At 30.1% G+C, this 26,417-nt stretch overlaps 1 long non-coding RNA gene and 1 pseudogene across 1 annotated transcript; one reads left to right on the top strand and one right to left on the bottom strand.

The window, feature by feature from the left end:
• Positions 1 to 862: 862 nt before the first annotated feature.
• LOC136210898 (uncharacterized) lies at positions 863 to 5,016 on the bottom strand. Its single transcript, XR_010678250.1, has 6 exons — positions 4,898 to 5,016; positions 3,480 to 3,617; positions 3,110 to 3,384; positions 2,786 to 3,031; positions 2,398 to 2,471; positions 863 to 2,311 (listed from the first exon to the last, which is right to left on the bottom strand). It is a non-coding gene; the product is annotated as an uncharacterized lncRNA (long non-coding RNA).
• A 20,090-nt stretch (positions 5,017 to 25,106) lies between these two features.
• LOC136218544 (triphosphate tunnel metalloenzyme 3-like) lies at positions 25,107 to 25,775 on the top strand (annotated as a pseudogene).
• Positions 25,776 to 26,417: the final 642 nt, after the last annotated feature.

The following is a 26,417-nucleotide window of genomic DNA, read 5'->3' as shown; positions in this document are numbered from 1 at the left end:
CTCGTAAAGTATATAGCATTTAATAGGACAAGTGTATCATATCGCAACAAGTAATATTGTGCTAAGCACGAGATCGAACCACAAAGACTATTCGTTATAACTAGCAAATCTACCTAGAATGATCTAATTGTTTAGAGGGTTGGATAAAAGTTGGGTTTTTGATAACTAATTAACTAATTGAAAGCAATAAAGATAACAAAATAAAGTGAACAATTGACAGGGTAGAAGGTGAATTGACAGATGGCACAATATAGGTTGAGGATTCCTTTGATTAAATCCTAGGTATGGGTTTAGGGAGTTCAGATTTGTGTTTTACCAATGATTGAAGGTAATTGTCCTAAGTGAAAGACAAATTTGTACGGGATTTGTCTAACCTATTCACATGCATTCGGGGTGACGGCTTGATTAGGAATATACCCTAGGTCATGCAAAGCATTAGGTTTATTGACAACTAAGGCTAAAGCCGTAGCCCAGCCACAAAGCCTCATTCCTAGTGGTCTCTAGCGAAGTCAGATTTACACAATTTCTGTATAGACGATTCCATGGTCAGGTTCTCATCTATCTATAATCCTATTTAATGTCAGGGTCACAGGCATTAAGCACATTATATACATAAACAGGCTAGTTGATCATTATCAATGTTCATTCTAGCATAAATCATGTTCCTAACAATTTCTAGGCATTAAGCATACATAAACTGATCAATCAAAGGTCCTAGATCCCTAATCATACATATTCTTATAATCAATTTCATCCCCATCCCAAATTGGATGGAGATCAGTCCATAGACAAACCAATCATAGCAATAGGAAAATAGGAACAATGGAAAAAGCTTCAATTGAATATAAAAGGAAAAGATAAGAGGGAGAGATAGAAATTCAAAACCCGTTTTGCCGATTCCAATTACAGAAATAGAAGATGAGGAACTTCTCCCATCAATTGTTCTTGAGTAAGAAATAAAAACTGAAAATAAATCTATCCTAGAAAGCTGGAAATCTAATCTAAAAAATATAAATCTACATTATGGAGGAGAGAAAGCCCTAGCGGCTCTCCAATTTATTAAGTGGCTAATCCCCCCTCAAGGATTAGGTTTAGCTCCCTATTTATAGAGTTAGGGAGGAAACCCTAATGCCTCAATGGTAAAAATGGGCATTTACAAAGTGTTTAAATGGGCTTCTGGGCCCTGATCCGCGAATTTCAGCAAGGGGGAAGGCGCTGGTGCGCCTTGCCCCGCCTCGTCTCGTCGAGACAAGGAGTGTCTCGACGAGACGAGGGCCTGTCTCGACGAGACAGGTATTGTCTCACCGAGATAGGTCCAAAAAGGGGCGATTTTGCTCCGGCTTTTATCTGTTTAGGTCCCTGGGCTTCCGAAAAGTGCTCTAATGGTCCCTGACGAATCCCAAAAGTGCTCCGATGGTCCCTGAATGATCCGAAAATGCTCCAATAGGCTTGGGTCTGGTTCGGAAATGCACGAAAGGTCCCTGAAAATCCCTGAAAACACCAAAAATACCATAAATAAAGGAAATTACTAATTTTAACTAAAAAGTAATAAAACGATACTGAAATTAAATAGAAACAAAGGGAAAACAAACTAAATTAATCCTAAAAACCCTATATAAATGGGAGCTATCAACATACGAGTAGGTTTGGGTTCTCCTAATCCAAGTTTAGCATATACAGAATAAGGCATCAGGTTTATGCTAGCTCCTAGGTCACATAGTGCATTTTCAATATTTAGCTTTCCAATTGAGCAAGGAATAGAAAAACTCCCTGGATCTTTTAGCTTCTTGGGTAGCTGCTGCTTGTTTTGGAGTATTGACGAACAATCTCTGTTGAGTTGGATCATGGAAATGTTTTCCAGCTTCTTCTTGTTAGACAGGATGTCTTTGAGCAATTTGGCGTATGTAGGCATCTGTGCCAACGCTTCTACGAAAGGAATGTTGATGTGAAACTTCCTTAAGGTGTCCAATACTTTAGAATTCTGTTCTTCCAGCTTTTTGTTGATCAATCGCGTTGGGTATGGTACAGGTGGAACATACGGCGATGGTGGCTTATACATCTTTTCGCTTTCCCCTTGATCCTGCTTACTGGTACAGGTTGTCTTCCTACTTTCTTCTTCACTGGGAACAGCCTGTTCCTGCTCCCCTTCAGCTTCTTTGGACGTTCCTGTGCATTCAGCATTTTCATCAGTCGAATTAATGTGTTGAGTTTTCTTACCAGATCTCAGGGTGATTGCCATGACATCGCCCTTTGGATTTGGCTCTGTGTTGCTCGGCATTATTCCCTTTCCTTTTGACGTAGATGCAGCCAACTGGTGAACTTGCTCGGCATTAGTCCCCTTATCAATTGTTTTGTTGAAAAAGTGTAATTATTTTTTCAATGCAAAATTAATATGACCTCGAAGAGAGGAGTGGAAAAATAGGAGCCCGGGTATGAGCAAGCTGTAGTGTCAAGCCGGTCACGTTGTTTGCCTGTCCCATAAATGAACAAGAAAGAAGATGAGATGATGAACGTTGTAAAGTAAAAAGATGAATGAAAAAAGTAGAACACGCAAAGATATACAGAAATATTAAATCATCACACTGTTTTCAGCTCCACAGAATACTACGATATTGTTGGAGATTAATATAAGATATATGATTGGGCCTTAACTATCAGCTCGAGCTTTTAGTTCAATCGGTTCCATGACATGGTATCAGAGCCTTTCATGACAGATATCAAACGAAACCAACAAAACTTGGTATACTAAATGACAAACATAGCTATTCAGGCAAGGGAACATTACCTTATCCTTAATATCACCAACATGGAGTACAAGGCCCCTCAAAGTTATCTCTCTAATCATTGATGTATCTGCTCTTACTCTTCTTTGATTGAACAATGAAACAAGAGTTGTTACAAGTGTCAGGTCAGGAGAAGGTCCATCCTTGGGTATAACCCCAACAAGGGAAGGTATATAAACATCATGGCCCTCAAGAAGACTGATCTCCTGAGCAGCTACCAACTTAAGATTTGTTGATCTAGACTATACCTGTGGATTTCAGAAACTAGTTTCAGACTTACTTTTCCAAGAGCAAAAAATGGTGTGCTTTGAGCAATGAAATCTTACTTGTTGAATCGATTACCCTTGTCATCAAGCATATTCAGTTTCTCGATGAATACGCAAGAATGGATTAAATTTTGGAGCTAAGAAGAAAACCTTGTAGCATCAAGGTGCGACTGCAATTTTTGGTTCTAGTTCTGGTTCTGAACGTAAGCTATCAGAGTCGGTAAGTAAAGGGATTTTCTGGAATTCATTTCTAAGCTGACCACATCCAGGACTCGTGTTTGACATATGCTCATAGTTGTTATACGAGATTCCAGGGCATCTGTAAATGCTTGTACCTAACAAAAGGCAGAGTGATTAGTCAAAGTAAAGGCATGAATTTGATATCCTCGTCATTTTTTATGCAAGCAATTAAAAGAAAACATAGTCGTACCGCCTTTTTTGATGACCTGCGATAATCAAAGCCCTCAATTGGATTAAAAGGGATCAAATTTCAAATGAGAGCCACGTCCCCACTCATGGAGTATGTCAACAAGTTTGATAGCATGCTCTCTTCTATCATTCACCTCAGCTGCAGAGACAAGAACGTCTTTGACATTAACATTACGTTTTAAATCCTCGAGTATAGAATGGGGATCGGGGAGAATTTTTTATTGAAATGTAACAATTGTACCTAAAAGGAGTGAATGATACAAATATAATTATTGTTTGCTTGAAAGTGAGTTCTTAATATAAATGTGTAGCTTTCAATTGAACCCAAAATTTGAATCAAATGCTTAATTCATTTAGTAGAAGGATTAGTACAAAACTTTTTGTAATCAGTATTTTGGGTAATAATTTACAACTGAAAAAACTCAGGGGCTGAGGATACCTTGTAGAACTGAAGAGTCAAGACTTAGCCCTTGTTTGGGAGGAGGTTAATGGGAGTAAATGGGAGTAATGGAAGGTTAAGTATTAAGTTAACCTTGTTTGGGAGTTATTTTTTGGGAGTAAATGGAGGTTAATGGGGTTAAATCTTTACTTCCTCTAACCTCCAAACTCTAACCTCCAAATTGGGGGTTAATGGGAGTAACGTAAACTTTTTTAAAATTTATTGTCTCTGGACAGTAAATTTAACCTTCCTTCCCCTCCAAATTTAAACTCCCAAACAAGGTTAAACATTTAACCTCATTTACATTCTATAAACTCCCAAACAAGGTTAATTTTTAACTTTCCATTCCATCACTTCCCTTCCCTTTCCATTACCTCCTTTAACTCTCACCTCCATTAACCTCCAAACTCCCAAACAAAGGTTTAAAGAACAAATCAATTCAATTCGTATGCATAAAGGGCAGCAAAATGAATAATAAGATATCCAACATCACAATTTCAGTCAACAAATACTGCTCAAGAAAAGAAAACCTACATGAGTAAAAGCTAATGTTTTGCTACTATATGTTGAAAGATTATCCCCAACTAAATTTATTTAGCACAGAGACACAACTAAGTAGCTAAATTATAGGTTGAAAATTTGAAAGGAGTTCATCAACAGCATAAGAAGACATGGATTCAATGTATAATCACCACAAGTGATACTTCCCAAAAGTAACTGAACAAACGTGAACATGGAAGAAAACCAAACTCAATAAGAAAAAAAAAAAAACAGGAAAAAATACTCTGAAATTATTGACCATATGAATCAGTAAATTAGCAAGAACGAAAGAAGTAAAATAAATAAAGAATTGGAAAATGGAGCAAATAGAATTAGACACGCAGAAAATGGAATCGTCAGTCTCAAACCCCCAACGAAAATGGAGATAATGGAACCAGGAAAATGGAGAAAGTAAAGGAAAGAGAGAGTAAGAAACTCACCGGAGAGGAAGAGTGTGGAGTCGGAGGCGTGAAAACACACAGAGGCGGCGTGGAAGCTAGGGTTGGTTTGAGAGGGAAATAGAGAAAACGAGAAAGAAAGAGAGCAACACAGATGAGAGAGGGGCGGAGGTAGGCCATGTTCCGTATCACTTAATTTCAGTAACAGTTCAGTTCAGTTCAGTTCAGCATTGAGTTTCAGTATTCAGTAATTTATCATTATTTATTATATTATAATTATTTATATATAATTTATTATTATTATTATTTATCTATAATTTATTATTATTTATTATTATTATTATTATTTATAGTTTATCATTATCTATAAATTAGATAAAAAATGATAGTTTATTAAAGTATATATGGTTTAATAAAAAAAAACTAAAATATGCATCCATATTTAAAAATTAGGAATTGCATCTATATTATAAATTATTTCTCAAATTTATCCAATTTATCAATGTTAGGGATAAAATTCTACCATTTTAGACGTTAGAGGTAAAATTACTTCTGACCCAAAACGTTATTTTTGCACTTTAACCCTTAATTAAAATAAAAAGTTAAGAGTTTGTATTCATATGAAGATTTGTATTTAATTTCATAGGCTTTAAATTATATATAAATTGTGTTTGTATGTAATTTGTATTTTTAATTTAAATTAGACTTATTTTTATTTAATGTCATATGCTTTTATCGAGCCAAGATTTTATCATCCCGGGCTTTTATTTGATATTCAATTTAGTTTTATCTTTAATAATATATTTATTTATTATTGATATTATTAAATTTATTAGAACCATTATTATTATTATTATAAGTTCATTAATGTCCAATATTATCATGAAAATTATTTTAAAGTCTAATATCATCATTATTGTTAAGTTCGGTTAAGTTCGGTAGCATTCAGTTAAGTTCAGTAGCATTCAGTTAAGTTCAGTATTCAGTAGTATTCAGTTAAATTCAGTTCAGTATTCAGCAGTATTCAGTTCAGTTCAGTTCAATTCAATTCAGTTCAGTTCAGTTCAGTTCAATTCAGTTCAGTTCAGTTCAATTCAGTTTTTTTCAGCGATAAAGAACAGAGCCGTATATGTATATCGTTTATATCCCGTCTTTCTTCTAAACGACGTGGTTTCGGTGATTGTGTTTGGAAAAACACAAAAAAAAATATGTAAATAACTGGATTGAAATTCAATTCAAATTGGTCCACAGGTACATACTTTTTTTAAAAGATTTATAGTATAGATGTTAACATATTAGAATTATTATATTTATATAGTTATTTTAGGGATAATGTGCAAAAATACCTCTAACATTATCATCTAGGAGCAATTTTATTTCTAACGTCTAAAATGGTGTAATTGTACTCTTAATGTTGGCAGCCAAGAGTAATTTTGCCCCTAACATTGACAAGTTTTAGGTCAATTGGAGAAATTATTCATGAAATTGTTTTCTCGGTCATCAATCTTGTCATCTACACTTCACATGTGCGTCATTTTATTACTTATTAGTAATAGATCACAAACATATGACTAAATGCGAACTTTTTTAGGGAAAAAATTATAAATATATATTGTATTTTGTACGAGTATAACAAAAAAATGCAAATATTTCACCGAATTTAAAATATTAATCTTAAATTCTATTATTCAATAACAAAAAAATATGTAATATTTTTTTAAGAATCAACTTACGTGCAATTGGTACAGAATAATGAACACAAAATATATGTGTTTTATAATAATGTCTATAATTGACCCAACTTATTAAAGTTAGGGGTAAAATTGCATCATTTTAGACATTAGAGGTATGTTTGCACCTTATCCATTTATTTTATAAAACCCTAAACATATATTTTTGGTTTTATTTAATATTTTAAATAAAGTAAAATTATAAAATTATTTTCTGTTGTAACGGAAAAAATAAAAGCGTCACAAAAAACGTCAATATATTAAGACGGAATAATTTCCATCTCTAATTCCGTTAGGCATGACAGTGGGAATTCTCCCGCTAGTTAATTTTGACGGAAAATTTTATTTCGTCACAAATTTCCGTCTCAAGCGTTGACGGAATGTTTAGTGACGGAATTCCGTGAGAAATTTGAGACGGAAATAATTCCGTCACAGCATACCGTCACAGTTTGACAATTTTCTAGTAGTGAGATGTTTCTAAACGGTCCTCCTCAAGTTCAAAGTGATTTTTTGCTTCTTCAAAAGTCTTATACTGTTGTAGAATGAGTTAGGTGCATCTTCATATGCTCTCAACTATTAGACTGAGAGTGGATAACAGTTTGAATTGTTGCTTATTGATCAGCATATGACCTGCAGCACTGAGCTCACTGGTCATGTTAATTATGTTGTTTCTTGTAAGTACCGAACTTGATAGTTAGAGACTGAAGCTTTGTCATGAAGATTTCTCCAAAAGCATCCTCCAAAAAAGTCTATAAATACTTTATTGTCTGATACTCGTGAAACCGCTTAGTGAGGTCATCAATCATTGCAGTAAGCAGGATGAGACGGGCAATGAAATTTTTCTTTTTCGATGTGAGAAAAGCTTATTTTTCCCTTCTACATTGAGCAATTCCTCCTTCTTCGGGTTCAGCCAAGACTGTCTCTAAAGATTCGAGGACCTGAGTAACATTTCACAAGCAAGAGTATAATTTAATATCGGACAAATTTTATAAATAGAACATTTAGTAGTACTTGCGATCAAAGAAGCATCACTCAGAATCTGATATATCATTCCTAGTCTATGTAACGCCTATAAAAAAAGACATTAATCAAATTCATGCATTCTCATATTTGTATAAAAATAATAGTTATTATAAATATATACATTATTATAAAAAATATATATTAAAATATTTTTTTTACATGAAAACTATATATTTGAGAAAACCTATTCATACGCTACCCTCGCTTTTATCTCCTAGCCGTCGTATGTTTCTTCCCTCTTTACAACTCTGAAATTCTAGTTTTCTATTAGACAAAAGAAAATACCACATGTATGAATTTAATATTTTAATGTTTGATATTGGAATTTCTTTAACATTCTTTTCAAGGAAATCATTAGTTTTTGTCTTTAGCATTAAGGTTGGCCATTGTTCTTGGATTTTTTAAAAAAGATGCTTAAATTCATGAACCACCGTTTTTTTTCCTTTTACAATTCACTACCTATGATTCTAGACTTGAACCTATAGATTATATTATAATATGTTATTTTAATAACGTATGTCTACGAATTGATTGATGGTGAGAAGGTGGGTTTGGTGAGAAGGTGGGTTTGTAGTTTAAGTATATATATAATATATATACATATATACTAGTAAATTTAGGTAACTTTTGCTTAAACTTTGTTTTATACAATTTTAAGTGCAGATTATTTACAAATTTAAGGCTACTTCATAGCATATTATGTAAGTGAGACTCACGTGTGTGTATATATATATATATATATAATAGAGATGAGATCAGGTGTGACACATTTCTTATGGTGTGACAAGCCTTATTGTATGACAATGACCAATTTTGTAATTAACCAAAACGATGTGCTAAATTTGAAAATAAAAGAAAAGAGAAAATTGTTTTATTTTTTTTTAAAATGCATTTTCTCAACTTTTCCAACATTGTTTTTCAAAAAAAAATTATACCGTTGGACTCGTCTTAATTAGACGGTCATTTTAAGATCCCAGAAGCTCAGGTAAAAAAAATTCCGGTGAATGGAATCTGGCGATCTGTTTTTCTATGAGAAACAAATGTCCAGAAGATTCTTAAAAAATTTCAGAAAATGTAAAATATTATTCGGAGAAACTTTAATTCTTGACTCAAAATGAGATTCCTTACGGTTTAGTCCCAAATCAACGAAATCCGGCGGTTAGATTGGCGTTTTCAATAAAAAAAAACCCAAAAGTTCCCAGAAAATTATCAAACTATTCCAAAAAATGTAAAACATTATTTGGAGAAACTTTAATTCTTGAGTCGAAGTAGGATTTCTTATGGTTTAGTCTCAATAAAACTTTTTCCTTAATTTTATCAATTTTACATCCTTCAACAATTTATTGGGTCAAAACCTTAAGAAATCCCGCTTCGGCCCAAGAATTAAAGTTTCTTAGAATAATGTTTTACATTTTCTGTAATTTTTTGAGAATTTTTTGGACACTCGTTTTTCTCGCCAGAAAACGCCCACCCGGATTCCGTTTACCGGAATTTTTCTTACTTGAGCTTCGGGGATCTTAAAATGACCGTCTAATTTAGACGATTCTAATAGTATAAAAATTTTCGAAAAATGAGGTTAGAAATTTCATGAAAATGTATTTTAAAAAAAAGAAATAAAACATTTTTCTGTTGGAACAATATAAGTATTATGTTGGAACAAATGGTACATTGATTTGGAACAATGTAAGTAGGAAAAAAAACGTGCCCAGAAAATTATCAAAAAATTCTAAAACATGTAAAATATCATTTTAAAAAACTTTAATTCTTGTCTCTAAACGAGATTCCTTATAGTTTTGACCCAATAAATTGTTGAAGCATGTAAAATGGATAAAATTAAGGAACAAGTTTTATTCGGATTAAACCATAAGAAATCCCACTTCGACCCAAGAATTAAAATTTCTTATAATAATATTTTACATTTTTTGGAATTTTTTGAGAATTTTCTGGGCATTTTGTTTCTCGCCAAAAAACGCCCACCCGGATTCCGTTCACCGGAATTTTTTTTACTTGAGCTTCGGGGATCTTAAAATGACCGTCTAATTTAGACGAGTCTAAAAGTATAAAAAATTTCGAAAAAGGAGGTTAGAAATGTCGGGAAAATGTATTTTAAAGAAAAGAAATAAAAAAAATTTCTGTTGGAACAATATAAGTATTATGTTGGAACAAATGGTAAACTGATTTGTAACAATGTAAGTAGGATATAAAACGTACCCAGAAAATTATCAAAAAATTCTAAAACATGTAAAATATCATTTTAAAAAACTTTAATTCTTGGTTCAAAACGAGATTCCTTATAGTTTTGACCCAATAAATTGTTGAAGCATGTAAAATGGATAAAATTAAGGAACAAGTTTTATTCGGATTAAACCATAAGAAATCCCACTTCGACCCAAGAATTAAAATTTCTTAGAATAATGTTTTACATTTTCTGAAATTGTTTGAGAATTTTCTAGGCACTTTGTTTCTCGCCAGAAAACGCCCACCCGGATTCCGTTCACCGGACTTTTTTTTACTTGAACTTCAGGGATCTTAAAATGACCGTCTAATTTAGACGAGTCTAATAGTATAAAATTTTTCGAAAAACGAGGTTAGAAATGTCGGAAAAATGTATTTTAAAGAAAAGAAATAAAACAATTTTCTCTATCCTCTCTTTCATTTTATTTACAAATTTGTCACCTTGCTCTTTTTAATTATCATCAAAACGGCGTAGTTTTGAGTGTTCTCACATAACAAAGTGTCATCACCTAAACAATGGTTCTCACAAGAGCCCTCTTATATATATATATATATATATATATATAGAAAAGTTCTCAATGGTGACTCTCTATGAATGGAGACTAATAAAATCTGATTAAATAACTTGTTATAACAGGTTACCAAAAGGTTATCAGGTTATCTACAAACATATTCTATTTTTTAAAAAGGATTCTCTGTGTAATAAATGATTGTCGCATTTTTTTTAAATACTTTACTCTCTCTTAGAAAGAATTACACTCTTATATCTAGCTTGATTTTTTAACGGAGATGAACTGGTGGAAACAAACTTTCCAAAGGTTTTTTTTTATGAAAACTTTCCAAAGGTTTAATACCATTATTTATACTGAATATGGGAGAGACTATAGTTGGTTCCCCAGTAACATCCTTACTATACTCCTACCCATTAGTCAATAATAAGGCATAATATTATTCTTCTTTGTGCATATACTCTAATCGTAACTTGTTGGAAGAATTCATTGAAATTATAAAGAACCAGCTACTCATATTTTCATTTATTCTTGATATGGTGGCCTGAAGGTTTATAAAAAAAATTAAAGATTATAATAAATATAAAATTTATTTCCCTAAATACCTTAAAGTTTACGGTTCTATAATATTTAAAATGGTACAGTTTTACCCCTAATCTTGATGGTGGAGAGTAAGGTGCTGTTTGATAAAACTGAAAATTAAGTGTTGAAAAATTAAATACTGAATTTTAAGCGCTAAATATCATAAAAGCTAAAAGTATTAAATTGTAAAACCATTTGTTTTATACTGAAAATTAAGCGATGAATATAATTAATCTATTTGATAATTACCATACGAAAAAAATAAAAAACTATAAATAAGACAATTTTATCTTTTTATATCGTTTCAATTAGGGATAAGGTGTAAAAATACCCTTAGTGTTTACACTTAAGAGCAATTTTACCCCTAATGTCTAAAATGATGCAATTTTACCCTTAACATTGGCAGACAATAACAATTTTACTCCTAACATTGACAAGTTGGGTCGAATGGAGAAATTATTCATCAAATTGTCTTCTCGTTCATGAATCTTGTCATCTAAACTTCACATTTGCGTCATTTTATCACGCATTAGTAACTGATCACAAACATATGATTAAACGTGAAAAAATAAAATAAAAATGAAAAACTATATTGTACTTTCTACAAGTTGGACAAAAAAATCCAAATATTTTCCGAATTTGAAAAAATTTAATCTCCAATTCTATTATTAAATCATAAAAAAAATATGAAATCTTTTTTTAGAATCAACTTACGTGCAATTGGTACTGAATAAGGAACAAAATATCCGTGTTTCATAATAATGTCTGAAATTGATCCAACTTGTCAGCGTTAGGAGTAAAATTGCTTTTGGCTACCAACGTTAGGGGTAAAATTGCATCATTTTAGACGTTAAAGGTAAAATTGCTCCTGCTTATAAACGTTAGAAGTATTTTTACATCTTATTCCTTTCGATTAATTCAAAAGAAACAAATACAACCCATGGAAAAGAGAAAAGTTTACATAGAAGAAAGAAAAGAATTTTGCAAAGTAAAAAACACAAACAAAGATGCTTTTATAATTAATCCTTGTTTGAAAAATGATGAACATTGATACATATTCCATATTCTACAAAATCTTCTAGAAATTAAAAGGATATAAAAGTCAAATAAAATGAAAATAATTAAGAACTCTTATTTACCGTATTAAGTGGTAGAAATAAGTTAAAAAATTCTACTTATCCAATTAAGTGAAATATTAACTTAATTTAATAGATTAAGCACCTAATGTAAATATTGATCAAACACACTTATATCAAATAAGTTTAAAATATTAAATTAAGTAGTTTTTTTTTTATATCAAACAAGGCCAGTGAAGAGTAATTGCACTCTTAATATTGACAAATTATGTCAACTTTGAGAATAATTCATCAAATTGTCTTCTCAGTCATTATTCTTGTCATATACACTTCACATGTACGTTATTTTACTATTATTAGTAAAAGATCACAAACATACGATTAGACATGAAAAAAATTAAAAATAAAAAAATATTTCAATATTTAAAAGCGGACGTTGAATTTAAGTAGATTGTTACAAAATCTCACTATATATATATATATATATATTTCAATAATTGTTCAAGTCTTTATTTTACTAATTGGTGCATTGTGTACATATTTTCTTTTTCTATAAAAAAAATGATTTTCCATTAGGGAGACAAAAAGTTTGATATTAGATAGGTAAAATATTATTTATGACAAATAAATTTTGTTTATGACAAATAAGTTTTTATTATATGTAAGAAGAGTCTTTTTTTTTTTTTTAGTAATTTCATGCCCGCATAATCTATATAATTTGTATTAAATTTATTTTTCTTTTTACAGTCTTTTCAACACTAATTAATTATTTGACTCTTTAAAATAATACACCATCCATTTCAAAATAATTGTCACATTTGACCAAATCACACATATTAAGGAAATGATTGATTTGCATTAAATTTATGGAACATAGACTAAAATACTATTTATCTTTCTTTATTAACAATTCTCATTTTTTATGCCACTCGTTAAATTAATTCACTCTTTATACATTAAAAACTTAAAATGATAAAAAGTGCAATTAATATTAAGCTCATTAATAAGGGAAAAATATGAAAAAGTTACATTGAAAACTAGACCTGATAAATAATATTAAATAAAAATTTGATAAAATGTGATAATTATTTTAAAATGGATGGAGTATAAAATATTAGGTAACCCAAATTTAGCTAGCCAATAAACTTGAAAAGAGAAACAAAGAAAAAAGAGAAAAATTAATAAAAAAAAATACAAATAACAAGAATATTATGCTATGTTACGTTACAGTAGGTTACTTTACGTTATGTTAGGTCCCGTTAATTGAGCTTTCAAAACTAAGGATTTATAAATTGAGCTTACAATCCTAAGAATTTATAAATTGAGCTTACAATTCTAAGAATTTATAAATTAAGCTTATATTTATTATGGTACGTTATTTTAGGGACTGCAAGCTCAATGATTGTTTATAAATAAAAGAAAGCTTAAAGAAATAAAATAAACCTAAGGATTTACAAATTGAGCTTACAATGCTAAAGATTTATAAATTGATCTTATATTTAGTAATATCGCTTTAAGTTACGTATCTTAAGTTATATTACGTTACGTAAGGTTAAGTTACGTTACATCACATTAAGTTACATTACGTTACACCATACTAAGTTATGTTACGTTACATTAAGGATTGTAAGCTCAATGATTGTTTAGGTAACGTTACATTATGTTATGTTACGTTACGTATGTTACATTACGTTATGTTACGTTAGGTTATGTTACGTTCGTTAAGATTGACAACTCAATGACTGTTTATATATAAATGAAAGCTTAAAGAAATAAAAAAAAAACTAAGGATTTTTAAATTGAGCTTGCAATCCTAAAGAATTATAGATTGAGCTTACTATCCTAAGGATTTATAAACTGAGCTTATATTTATTATGTTACATCACGTTACGTTATGTTACGTTACGTTACGTTACGTTACGTTACGTTACGTTACGTTACGTTACGTTACGTTACGTTACGTTACGTTACGTTACGTTACGTTACGTTACGTTACGTTACGTTACGTCACGTTAAGTTACGTCATGTTACATCACTTTAAGTTATTTTATGTTACATCATATTAAGTTACGTTACATTATGTCACATTAAGTTACGTTACATTATATTGGGGATTGTAAGCTCAATGATTGTTTAGGTAATATTACGTTAGGGATTGTAAGCTCAATGATTGTTTACGTAATGTTATGTTACGTTACGTTGTGTAGTGTTACATTCCGTTGCATTACGTTACGTTAAGTTACATAAGATTAAGTTAAGTTCGATAACGCTACATTACGTTACGTGATGTTTCAGTTCAGTGATGTTTCCGTTCAATAATATTTCACTTCAGTAATATTTCAGTGATATTTCAGTTCAGTGATGTTTTAGTTTAGTGATGTTTTAGTTCAGTAATATTTTAGTTCAGTGATGTTTTAGTTCAGTAATATTTTAGTTCAGTGAGGTTCTAATTCAGTAATGTTTCAGTTGAGTAAGGTTTTAGTTTAGTAATATTTCAGTTCAGTGATGATTCAGTTAAGTGATGTTTCAGATGAGTGATGTTTCAGTTGAGTGATATTTCAGTTCAATGATGTTTGAGTTCAGTAATGTTTTAGTTTAATAATATTTCAGTTTAGTAACGTTTTAGTTCGGTAATGTTTCAGTTCAGTAATGCTTGAGTTGAGTGATGTTTCACTTTAGTAACGTTTTAGTTTAGTAATGTTTCAGTTCAATAATGTTTCAGTTGAGTGATGTTTCAGTTCAGTAATGTTTCAATTCAGTAATGTTTCAATTCAGTAATGTTTGAGTTCAGTAATGTTCCAGTTCAGTGATGTTTCAGTTCAGTAAGGTTTCAGTTTAGTAATCTTTGATTTCAATAATGTTTTAGTTCAATGATGTTTTAGTTCAGTAATATTTCAGTTCCGTGATGTTCCAGTTTAGTGATGTTTCACTTCAGTAATATTTCAGTTCAGTGATGTTTCAATTCAGTAATGTTTCAGTTCAGTAATATTGCAATTCAGTAATGTTACAGTTAAGTAAGGTTCCAATTTAGCAAAGTTTCGGTTGTAATATTTCAGTTTAGTAATGTTTAAGTTTATTAATGTTTCAGTTCAGTAATATTTCAGTTTGGTATTGTTTAAGTTCAGTAATGTTTAAGTTCAGTAATGTTTGAGTTCAGTAATGTTTCAGTTTAGTAATATTTCAATTTCGTAATGTTTCAGTTTGGTATTGTTTCAGTTGAGTAATGTTTCAGTTTAGTAGTATTTTAGTTCAGTGATATTTCAGTTCAATAATGTTTCAGTTCAGTAATATTTCAGTTGAGTGATGTTTTGGTTCAGTGATGTTTCGATTCAGAGATGTTTCAGTTCAGTAATATTTCAGTTCAGTAATATTTTCATTCAGTAATATTTCAGCTCAATAATATTTCAGCTTAATAATATTTCAATTCGGTAATGTTTCAGTTCAGTGATATCTTAGTTCATTAATGTTTCGGTTGAGTAAGGTTTTAGTTTAGTAATATTTCAAATCAGTGATGTTCCAGTTAAGTGATGTTTCAGTTCAGTGATATTTTCAGTTCAGTGATGTTTCAGTTCAATGATGTTTCAGTTCAGTGATGTTTCAGTTCAATGATGTTTTGGTTCAGTGATATTCAGTTTAGTAATATTTCAGTTCAGTGATGTTTTAGTTCATTAATGTTTCAGTTTAGTATTATTTCAGTTCAGTGATATTCAGTTCAGTAATGTTTCAGTTCATTAAGGTTTCAGTTGAATGATGTTTCAATTTAGTAACGTTTCAGTTTAGTAATATTTCAGTTCAGTAATGTTTCAGTTGAGTGATGTTTGAGTTCAGTTATGTTTGAGTTCGGTAGTATTTCAGTTCAGTAATATTTGAGTTTATAGTAATGTTTCAGTTCAGTAATGTTTCAATTTAGTAATCTTTGAGTTCGGTAATGTTTCAGTTCAGTGATGTTTTAGTTTAGTAATATTTCAGTTCAGTGACATTTCAGTTCAGTGATGTTTCAGTTTAGTAATATTTCAGTTCAGTGATGTTTTAGTTCAGTAATATTTCATTTCAGTATAGTGTTTCAGTTCAGTAATGTTTCAGTTTAGTAATCTTTTAGGTCAGTAATGTTTCAATTCAGTGATGTTTCAGTTCAGTAATATTTCAGTTCAGTGATGTTTCAGTTTAGTGATGTTTCAATTCAATAATATTTCAGTTCATTGATGTTTTAGTTTAATAATATTCCAGTTCAGTAATGTTTCAGTTTAGTAATGTTTCAATTCGTTAATGTTTCAATTCGGTAATGTTTCAGTTCAATGATATTTCAGTTCAGTAATGTTTCAGTTGAATAAGGTTTCAGTTTAGTAATATTTCAGTTTACTGATGTTTAAGTTAAATGATGTTTTAGTTCAGTGATGTTTCGGTTCAGTGATGTTTTTGTTCAGTGGTATTCAGTTTAGTAATATTTCAGTTCAGTGGTGTTTCAGTTCAGTAATGTTTCAGTTTAGTAATATTTCAGTTTAGTGATGCTTCTGTTGAGTAATGTTTCAGTTTAGTAATATTTGAGTTCAATAATGTTTCAGTTGAGTGATGTTTCACTTTAGTAACATTTTAATTTAGTAATATTTCAGTTTAGTAATGTTTCAGTTGAGTGATGTTTCAGTTCAGTAATGTTTCAGTTTAGTAATGTTTCAATTCAGTAATGTTTGAGTTCAATAATGTGTCAGTTTAGTGATGTTTCAGTTCAGTAATATTTCTGTTTAGTAATCTTTGAGTTCAATAATGTTTCAGTTCAGTGATGTTTCAGTTCAGTGATGTTTCAGTTTAGTAATGTTTCAGTTCAATGATGTTTTAGTTCAGTAATATTTCAGTTCAGTAATGTTTCAGTTCTGTAACATAATGTTTAAATGAAATATGAACAAACATTATAATAACTAAAAAAATAAAGATTATAATATATATAAAATTTATTTTCCTAAATGCCCCTAAAGTTTACGGCTAGGAGCAATTTTTTCTATAACGTCTAAAATAGTACAATTTTGCCCCTAACCTTGGCAGTGAAGAGTAATTTCACCCCTAACATTGACAAATTTTTAAATTGAGCTTACAATCCTAAAGATTTAGATTGAGCTTACAATCATAAAGATTTATAAATTGAGCTTATATTTATTACGTTATGTTACGTTAGGGATTGTAAGCTAAATGGTTTTTTGTAAATAAATGAAAGCTTAAAGAAATAAAAAACCCTAAGGATTTACAAATTGAGCTTACAGTCCTAGAGATTTAGAAATTGAGCTTACAATCCTAAAGATTTATAAATTAAGCTTACATTAAGTTACTTTACAATTTAGTTATGTTACGTTAAGTTCCGCTAAGTTGTATTATGTTAAGTTTGATTAAGTTACATTATGTTACATTACAATAAGTTACACTAATTTAGGTTACGTTATGTTAAATTGCGCTAATTTACATTATGTTACGTTACGTTACATTATGTTGAAAGCTTAAAGAAATAAAAAAAACCTAAGGATTTACAAATTGAGCTTACAATCTTAAGGATTTTCAGTCCAGTGATGTTTTAGTTCAGTAATATTTCAGTTTAGTAATGTTTCAGTTCAATGATGTTTCAGTTCAGTGATGTTTCAGTTTAGTGATGTTTTAGTTCAGTAATAATTAGTTGAGTAATGTTTCAGTTCAGTGATTTTTTAGTTTAGTGATGTTTTAGTTCAGTAATATTTTAGCTAAGTAATATTTCACTTCACTGATGTTTCAGTTTAATGATGTTTCAGTTCAGTAATATTTCAGTTCAGTGATGTTTTAGTTTAGTGCTGTTTTAGTTCAATGATGTTCTAGTTCAGTGATGTTTCAGTTCAGTAATGTTTCAGTTTAGTATTGTTTCAGTTCAGCAATGTTTCAGTTGAGTAATGTTTTAGTTCAGTGATGTTTCAGTTCAATGTTGTTTCAGTTCGGTAATGTTTAAGTTCAGTAATGTTTCGGTTTCGTAATGTTCACTTCAATAATATTTCAGTTCAGTAATGTTTCAGTTTAGTGATGTTTCAATTTAGTGATATTTCAGTTTAGTGATGTTTCAGTTCAGTATTGTTTCAGTTCATTAATGTTTCAGTTGAGTAATGTTTCAGTTTAGTGATGTTTCAGTTCAGTGATATTTCAGTTTAGTGTTGTTTGATGTTTTTGTTCGGTAATGTTTCAGTTCAGTAATATTTTGGTTCAATAATGTTTCAATGCAGTGATGTTTCAGTTTAGTGATATTTCAGTTCAGTAATGTTTCAGTTTATTGATATTTTAGTTTAGTGATGTTTCAGTTCTGTAATGTTTCAGTTCAGTAATATTTAAGTTTAGTGATATTTTAGTTAAGTGATGTTTGAGTTCGGTAATGTTTCAGTTTAGTGATGTTTCGGTTCAGTAAAGTTTGGTTAGGTTACATTATGTTACATTATAATAAGTTACACTAAATTAGGTTACGTTATGTTAAGTTGCGCTAATTTACGTTACTTTATGTTATGTTACGTTACACTAAGTTGAAAGCTTAAAGAGATATAAAAAAAACTTAAAGATTTATAAATTGAGCTTACAATCTTAAGGATTTTCAGTTTAGTGACGTTTCAGTTCAGTAATATTTTAGTTTAGTAAATTATTTCTAAAGATGTGATTTTGATTTTGTTACATAATAACTTTACGTAAATTGAGTTTATATTATTACGTTACGTTACGTTACGTTACGTTATGTTACATTATGTTACGTTACGTTACATTACGTTACGTTATGTTACGTTACGTCACATTACATCACATCATGTTATGTCACCTTACATTATGTTACATTACGTTATGTCATGATACGTCACGTTACGTCACGTTATGTTATGTTACTATTAGCATGAACTTTTTTCGACCCTCATGATGAAATTATAGTTATCTTTGCTCAGCATATTGCAGGTGGGCCCCACGTCTCTTTGTATGGGATCACGGTTTGGAACACGATGAGAAAAGTTAGAAACGGCTCCTTGTCTCAGTAGTCTAAAAATGTGGAAAAACCGAACAAAGAAAACATACCGGTTTCAGACTCTTGTGAATTCAAAACACAAGCTCTTGATATTTATCATTTTTTATTAGTGTTTTCATAATTTACATCGTTTTTTATATTATTATTAGTTTTTAGTTTACGTAATTCCATTACACTTATTATTACTTAGTTTTAAGTTAAAACAAGAAAATCAATAAAAGACAAAAGTATGGAAGAAATAGAGGAGGAGACTTGAAAAGAGAAAAGGCAGAGATAAGAGATGAAAGTAATAAATAGGGGGGACACCATTAATTAGAAGACCAAAAATCTCAAAAAAAAAATAAGAGATAGGGATGTGGAAAGATGAGGGTATGATTTATGAAGATAATAAACAAAAAAATAGAAAAAATTAAAAGAGGGATTGGACTAAATAAAAGAAAATATATGTAGGACTTAAGGGGACAGATCTAGAGGAGAAAAAAACGGAAAAGGAGGAGAGAGTCTGAGAAAGAAAAAAAATGAGCTGATGAAGAAAAAAAAAAGAAAGAGGTAGAGTGCTGATGTTTAGGAGAGAAAATTAGAAAAAAAAAAAGTTGAATGAAAAAAAAGAAGATAGAAAAATGGAGATAGCCCATTTATAAATAATATTGTATTTGATTGTCATAAATAATGTTGTACATTTCAATGTCAAGTTTTTCATGTTCCCAATTAATAAGCATTTATTAAGAGAAATATATTTAATGCATATAAAATTGATTAGACGGATACAAAATTACTCAAAAAAAGACGTCTTCTTATGCAAAATAAAAATATCCGAAGAAAAAAAATTATTTCTTGAAAGTTGGTTATATCTTGATGAAAAAGAAAACGTTTTTAAAGCATAATATTCTAAGTTACAACTGACATGTCATCAGGTAAAACCTATTTTAATATTAAATCACAACTTAAATTATGGATCATTTGATTTTGATCCAATGACTATTAAACACTCACCATGTATGGAGATAATTTAGTGCTCACCATTAAGAACAACTCCATATATATATATATATGTGTGTGTGTGTGTGTGAGATCCAGTGTGACAATGGATCTAGGTGTGGCAAAGAGCTTATTATATTACATAACAAAACTACGTAGTTTTGATGATAATTAAAAATGGCAATGTGACAAATTTGTAAATAAAAAAAAAAGAGGATAGAGAAAATTGTTTTATTTCTTTTCTTTAAAAATACATTTTCCGACCTTTCTAACCTTGTTTTTTAAAAAATTTTCTAAATATATTAGACTCGTCTAAATTAGATGTTCATTTTGAGATCCCTGAAGATCAGGTAAAAAAAATTTCGATGATCGGAATCCGGGTGGGCGTTTTCTGGCGAGAAAACATATGCCTAGAAAATTCTGGAAAAATTCCAGAAAATGTAAAATATTATTCTGAGAAACTTTAATTCTTGGGTCGAAGAGAGATTTATTACAGTTTAGTCTCAATAAAACTTTTTTCTTAATTTTATCTATTTTACAGGCTTCAACAATTTGTTGGGTTAAAACCGTAAGGAATCTCGCTTTGAGCCAAGAATTAAAGTTTCTTAAAATGATGCTTTATATGTTTTGAAATTTTTTGAACACATTTTTATCCGACTTACATTGTTCCGACAGTGTACGAAATTGTTCCAAATTAGTGTACCATTTGTTCCAAATAATTCTTATATTGTTCTAACAGAATAAATCAGCATACCAATTTTCCAATAAAATAGTTATATTATTCCAGTATAATAATTATATAGTTCCAACATAATAAATCAGTTTACCAATTGTTCCAAATCAGTTTACCAAGAATTCCAGTGAGCGGAATCCGGGTGGGCGTTTTCCTGCGAGAGAAACAAGTATCCAGAAGATTCTCAAAAAATTCCAAAAAATGTAAAATATTATTATGAGAAACTTTAATTCTTGGGTCGAAGCGGGATTTCTTACAGTTTAGTCTCAATAAAATTTTTTTCTTAATTTTATCTATTTTACATGCTTCAACAATTTGTTGGGTCAAAACCGTAAGGAATCTCGCTTTGAGCCAAGAATTAAAGTTTCTTAAAATAATGGTTTATATGTTTTAAAATTTTTTGATAATTTTCTGAACACATTTCTTATCCTACTTACATTGTTCCGACAGTGTACGAAATTGTTCCAAATCAGTGTACCATTTGTTCCAACATAACACTTATATTGTTCCAACAGAATAAATCAACGTACCAATTTTTTCAATAAAATAGTTATATTATTCCAGTATAATACTTATATTGTTCCAACATAATAAATCAGTTTACCAATTGTTCCAAATCAATTTTATTATCGATCGTCTTCAATTTTATTTTTATTTTTAAATATTTAATGTAGTATCTTCAAATTTATATTAGTTATATTATTTAGAAAATAATTCTAATTCTTATATTATTCCAACAGAATAAATCTGTGTACCAATTGTTCCAACATAATAGTTATATTGTTCCAACAGAATACTTATATTGTTCAAACAGAATTGTTATATTGTTCCAATAAAATATTCCAACACATAGTGCTGAAAGGTAGGACAAAAAATGCCCAGAAAATTATCAAAAAATTTCAAAACATGTAAAACATCATTTTAAGAAACTTTAATTCTTGGCTCAAAATGAGATTCCTTACGGTTTTGACCCAATAAAATGTTGAAGCATGTAAAATGGATAAAATTAAGAAAAACGTTTTATTGGGACTAAACCGTAAAAAATCCTACTTCGACTCAAGAATTAAAGTTTCTCCGAATAATGTTTTACATTTTCTATAATTGTTTGAGAATTTTCTGGGCACTTTCGGGTTTCTCACCGGAAAACATCCACCTAATCGTCGGCTTCCGTTGATTTGGGACTAAACAGTAAGGAATCTCACTTTGAGTCAAGAATTAAAGTTTCTCAGCATAATGTTTTACATTTTTTGGAATTTTCTGAAAATTTTCTGGACATTTGTTTCTCACAAAAAATAGATCGCCGGATTCCGTTTACCGGAAATTTTTTTACCCGAGCTTGTGGGATCTTATAATGACCGTCTAATTAAGACGAGTCAAACGGTATAAATTTTTTGAAAAACAATGTTGGAAAAGTCGGGAAAATGCATTTTAAAGAAAAAAATAAAATAATTTTCTCTTTCCTTTTATTTACAAATTTGCCACATTCCCCAACTTAATTACAAAATTGGTCATTGTCACACAATAAGGCTTGTCACACCATAAGAAATATGTCACACCTGATCTCTCATATATATATATATATATAGGGTTGTTCTCAATGGTGAGCACTAAATTATCTCCATATATGGTGAGTGTTTAATAGCCATTGGATTAAGATCTAGTGGTCCATGATTTAATATTAAAATGGGTTTTACCTGATGACATGTCAGTTGTAACTTGGAATATTGTGCTTTGAAAAACGTTTTCTCTTTCCTCAAGATATAACCAACTTCGAAGAAATAATTTTTTTTCCGGATATTTTTATTTTACATAAGAAGACGTCTTCTTTTTAGTAATTTTGTATCCGTCTAATCAATGTTATATGCATTAAATCTTAATAATGATTATTCATTGGGAACACGAAAAGCTTGACATTGAGAATGTACAACATTATTTATGATAACCAAATACAACATTAATGATGTTGTAATTAATGGTGTTGTCCCCCTGTTCATTACCTTAGAATTGTAAGCTCAATCTATAAATTTCTAGGATTGTAAGCTCAATTTGTAAATCCTTAGGATTCCAAGATCAATTTGTAAATCCTTAAATTTTTTTTTTATTTCTTTAAGTATTCATTTATTTATAAACAATCATTAAACTTACAATCTCTATAATTCATATATTCTAATGTCACACTAATGACAATAATAAATGTCTATTGTCATCCATTTAGATGTCATATTAAATACGACTCCCTTCATGCAATTGATTTATATCCTCACACAAACGTAATGTAACGTAAATATCACTGAATAGAAAACTTTACGGAACTTAAACATCGTTGAACAGAAACATTACTGAACTAAAATATTACTGAACTAAAATATTATTGAACTGAAACATCACTGAACTTGAATATTTTGAATTGAAACATCACTCAACTGAAACATCACTGAATTGAAACATTACTGAACTGAAACATTATTGAACTAAAACATCACTGAACTGAAACATTACTAAACTGAAACATCACTAAACTGAAATATTACTGAACTGAAACATCACGAAACTGAAACATCACTGAGCTGAAAATATTACTGAACTCAAACATTACTGAACTGAAACGTTACTAAACTAAAACATTACTGAACTCAAACATCACTTAACTGAAACATTACTGAACTGAAATATTACTCAACTAAAACATTATTGAACTGAAATATTATTAAACTGAAACATTACTAACCTAAAACATCACTTAACTGAAATATTACTGAACTGAAACAACACTGAACTGAAACAACACTGAACTGAAATATTACTAAATTGAAACATTATTGAATTGAAATGTCACTAAAATGAAATATTACTAAATTGAATATCACTGAACCGAAACAACACTCAACTGAAATATTACTGAACTGAAACATTACTGAACTGAAACATCACTGAACTGAAATACTACTGAACTGAAACATTACTGAACTAAAACCTTACTAAACTGAAACATTATCGAATTAAAACATTACTAAACAGAAACATTACTAAACTGAAACATTACTGAACTGAAATATTACTGAACTAAAACATCATTAAACTGGAATATTACTGAACCGAAACATCACTAAACTAAAACATCACTGAACTGAAATATCACTGAACTGAAATATTACTAAACTGAAACATTACTGAACTGAAACACCACTGAACTAAAATATTACTAAACTGAATATCACTGAATCAAAACATCACTGAACTAAAACATCACTTAACTAAAATATTACTAAACTGAAACCTTACTCAACTAAAACATTACTCAACTGAAACATCATTGAACTGAAACATTACCAAATTGAAACATTACTAAACTGAAACATTACTGAACTGAAATATTACTGAACTAAAATATTACTGAACTAAAACATCACTAAACTAAAATATTACTGAATTGAAACGTCACTAAACTGAAACATCATTGAACTGAAACATCACTAAACTAAGATATTATTAAACTGAAACATCACTGAACTAAAATAATGTAATGTAACTTAACGTATCATAATATAACGTAATGTAGCGTAACGTAACGCAATATAATGTAACATAATATAATGTAACGTAATGGAACACAACGTAACGTAACGTAACGTAACGTAACGTAACATAACATAATGTAACATAACGTAATGTAACGTAACGTAATGTTCCTTAATATAATGTAACTTAACGTAATGTAACGTAACGTAATATAGTGTAGCGTGATTTAACTTAACTTAACATAATTTAATATGAATTAACTTAATATAACGTAACTTAAAGTTACGTTGCATTACGTAACATAATGTAATATAACATAACTTAACATCATGTAGTAACATTGCGTGACGTAAAGTAACGTAGCATAATGTGACGTGACGTGATATTACACGACGTGATGTAACGTAACATGATATGATGTGATGTGACGTGATGTGACGTGATGTTACATGATATGAATAAATGAAAGCTTATATTTAGGGAAAAGTACAAAAATAAACATTGTGGTTACACATGTTTTCGATTACAGTCTTGTGGTTTAAAAGTTTACAAAATAGTACCTTGAGGTTCATTCTGTTAGCAAACACATATCAAATTGACTAACGGTGTTAAAAGTCAAATGGAAAATAGTTAATTTAGTCCTTGTATTTATTTCTTTTATAAATTAACTCCATTTATTATCTAATTATCATAAACAAACCCCAAAATAAAAAATAAAAATCAATTACACTATCTTGTCCATCTCTCCTTAATTTCAATTTTTTTCTTTCTCTCTCCTCTCTCGTGTTTCTCTCTCTAAATTAATTTGGATTGAAATTCTAAGGTTGAAATTCCAATCTCTATCTTCCCCCTTTTGCAAAAGCTGTCGTTGTCACCTCCTGCAATTCCTGAATCTCTTTCACTATATTTTCAACTGAATTATTGGCGGGAGATATCATCAATTCAATTCTGATCATGGAAGTCGAAGTTAAACTCCGCCTCCCAGATTCAACTGCCCACCAAAATCTGTCCTCCCTCCTCTCTCGTTTCCACACCAAAACATTAGCTCAACAAAACTTCTTTTGCGACACCCCTAACTCCCAATTAACTTCAAACCTCACCGTTCTCTGAATCCGTTTTTACAATCAAGATTCTCATCGTGTCCTCTCCCTGAAAGCCAAGCCCATCATTTCCAATGGTATCAGCTGCGTTGAGGAGGAAGAAGAGCCTCTTGACCCGCTAATTGGACGCTTGGTTGTTGTGGAGCCATGGCGATTGGGATCGTTGGAGAGCTTAAATATAATAAGGAGAGTCAGAGAGGAATTTAGCGTCAAAGAGAAAGAGTTAGGGTTTGTGGGATTGGGTGGGTGTAGGAATTAGAAAGGGAGGTTGATGAGACTATTTATGAATTTGGAAGCAGTTATGAGATTGAATGTGAGAGTAAAGAGCCTGAAAGGATTGAAGATTTGTTGAAGGATAATGGAATTCAGTTTTCCTATTCAAAGAAGAACAAGTTTCTGATTTTTCGATCAGGGAAGTTGCCCAGTGATTGAAATATACAATCATTGGTTTTAGTTGAATTATTTATTTGTATTCAAGTGGAGAAGATTTAAGCAATTAAATTGGATTTCTTTTGTTGTGAATAATTAACGATTTATGGTACTGAATTTCCAGCATAAAGATGTAGAATGCTTTATTAATTTAGAAAGAGAAAGATGAGAGAGATGAGAGAAAGAAGGAAAAAAAAATTAAGGAGAGATGGAGAAGATGGTGAAATTGAATTTTATTTTTTATTTTGGGGTTTGTTTGTGATAATTAGATAATAAGGGGGGTTAATTTATAAAAGAAATAAATATAAGGACTAAATTAACTCTTTTTTCTTTGACTTTTAACACCGTTAGTCAATTTGGTATGTGTTTGCTAACGGAATGAACCTCAAGGTACCATTTTGTAAATTTTTAAACCACAAGGCTGTAATAAAAAACAGGTGTAACCACAAGGTTTATTTTTGTACTTTTTACGTTATGTTAGGGATTGTAGGCTAAATGATTGTTTGTAAATAAATGAAAGCTTAAAGAAATAAAAAAATCTAAAGATTTACAAATTGAGCTTACAATTCTAAGGATTTACAAATTGAGCTTACAATCCTAAAGATTTATAAATTGAGCTTACAATCCTAAGGATTTATAAATTAA

The sequence above is a fragment of the Euphorbia lathyris genome, chromosome 1 (assembly GCF_963576675.1).
Source record: "Euphorbia lathyris chromosome 1, ddEupLath1.1, whole genome shotgun sequence".
Lineage (NCBI taxonomy): Eukaryota > Viridiplantae > Streptophyta > Magnoliopsida > Malpighiales > Euphorbiaceae > Euphorbia > Euphorbia lathyris.
The sequence above is the reverse complement of the archived record's forward strand: the minus strand, read 5'-3'. Positions and strand labels throughout refer to the sequence as shown.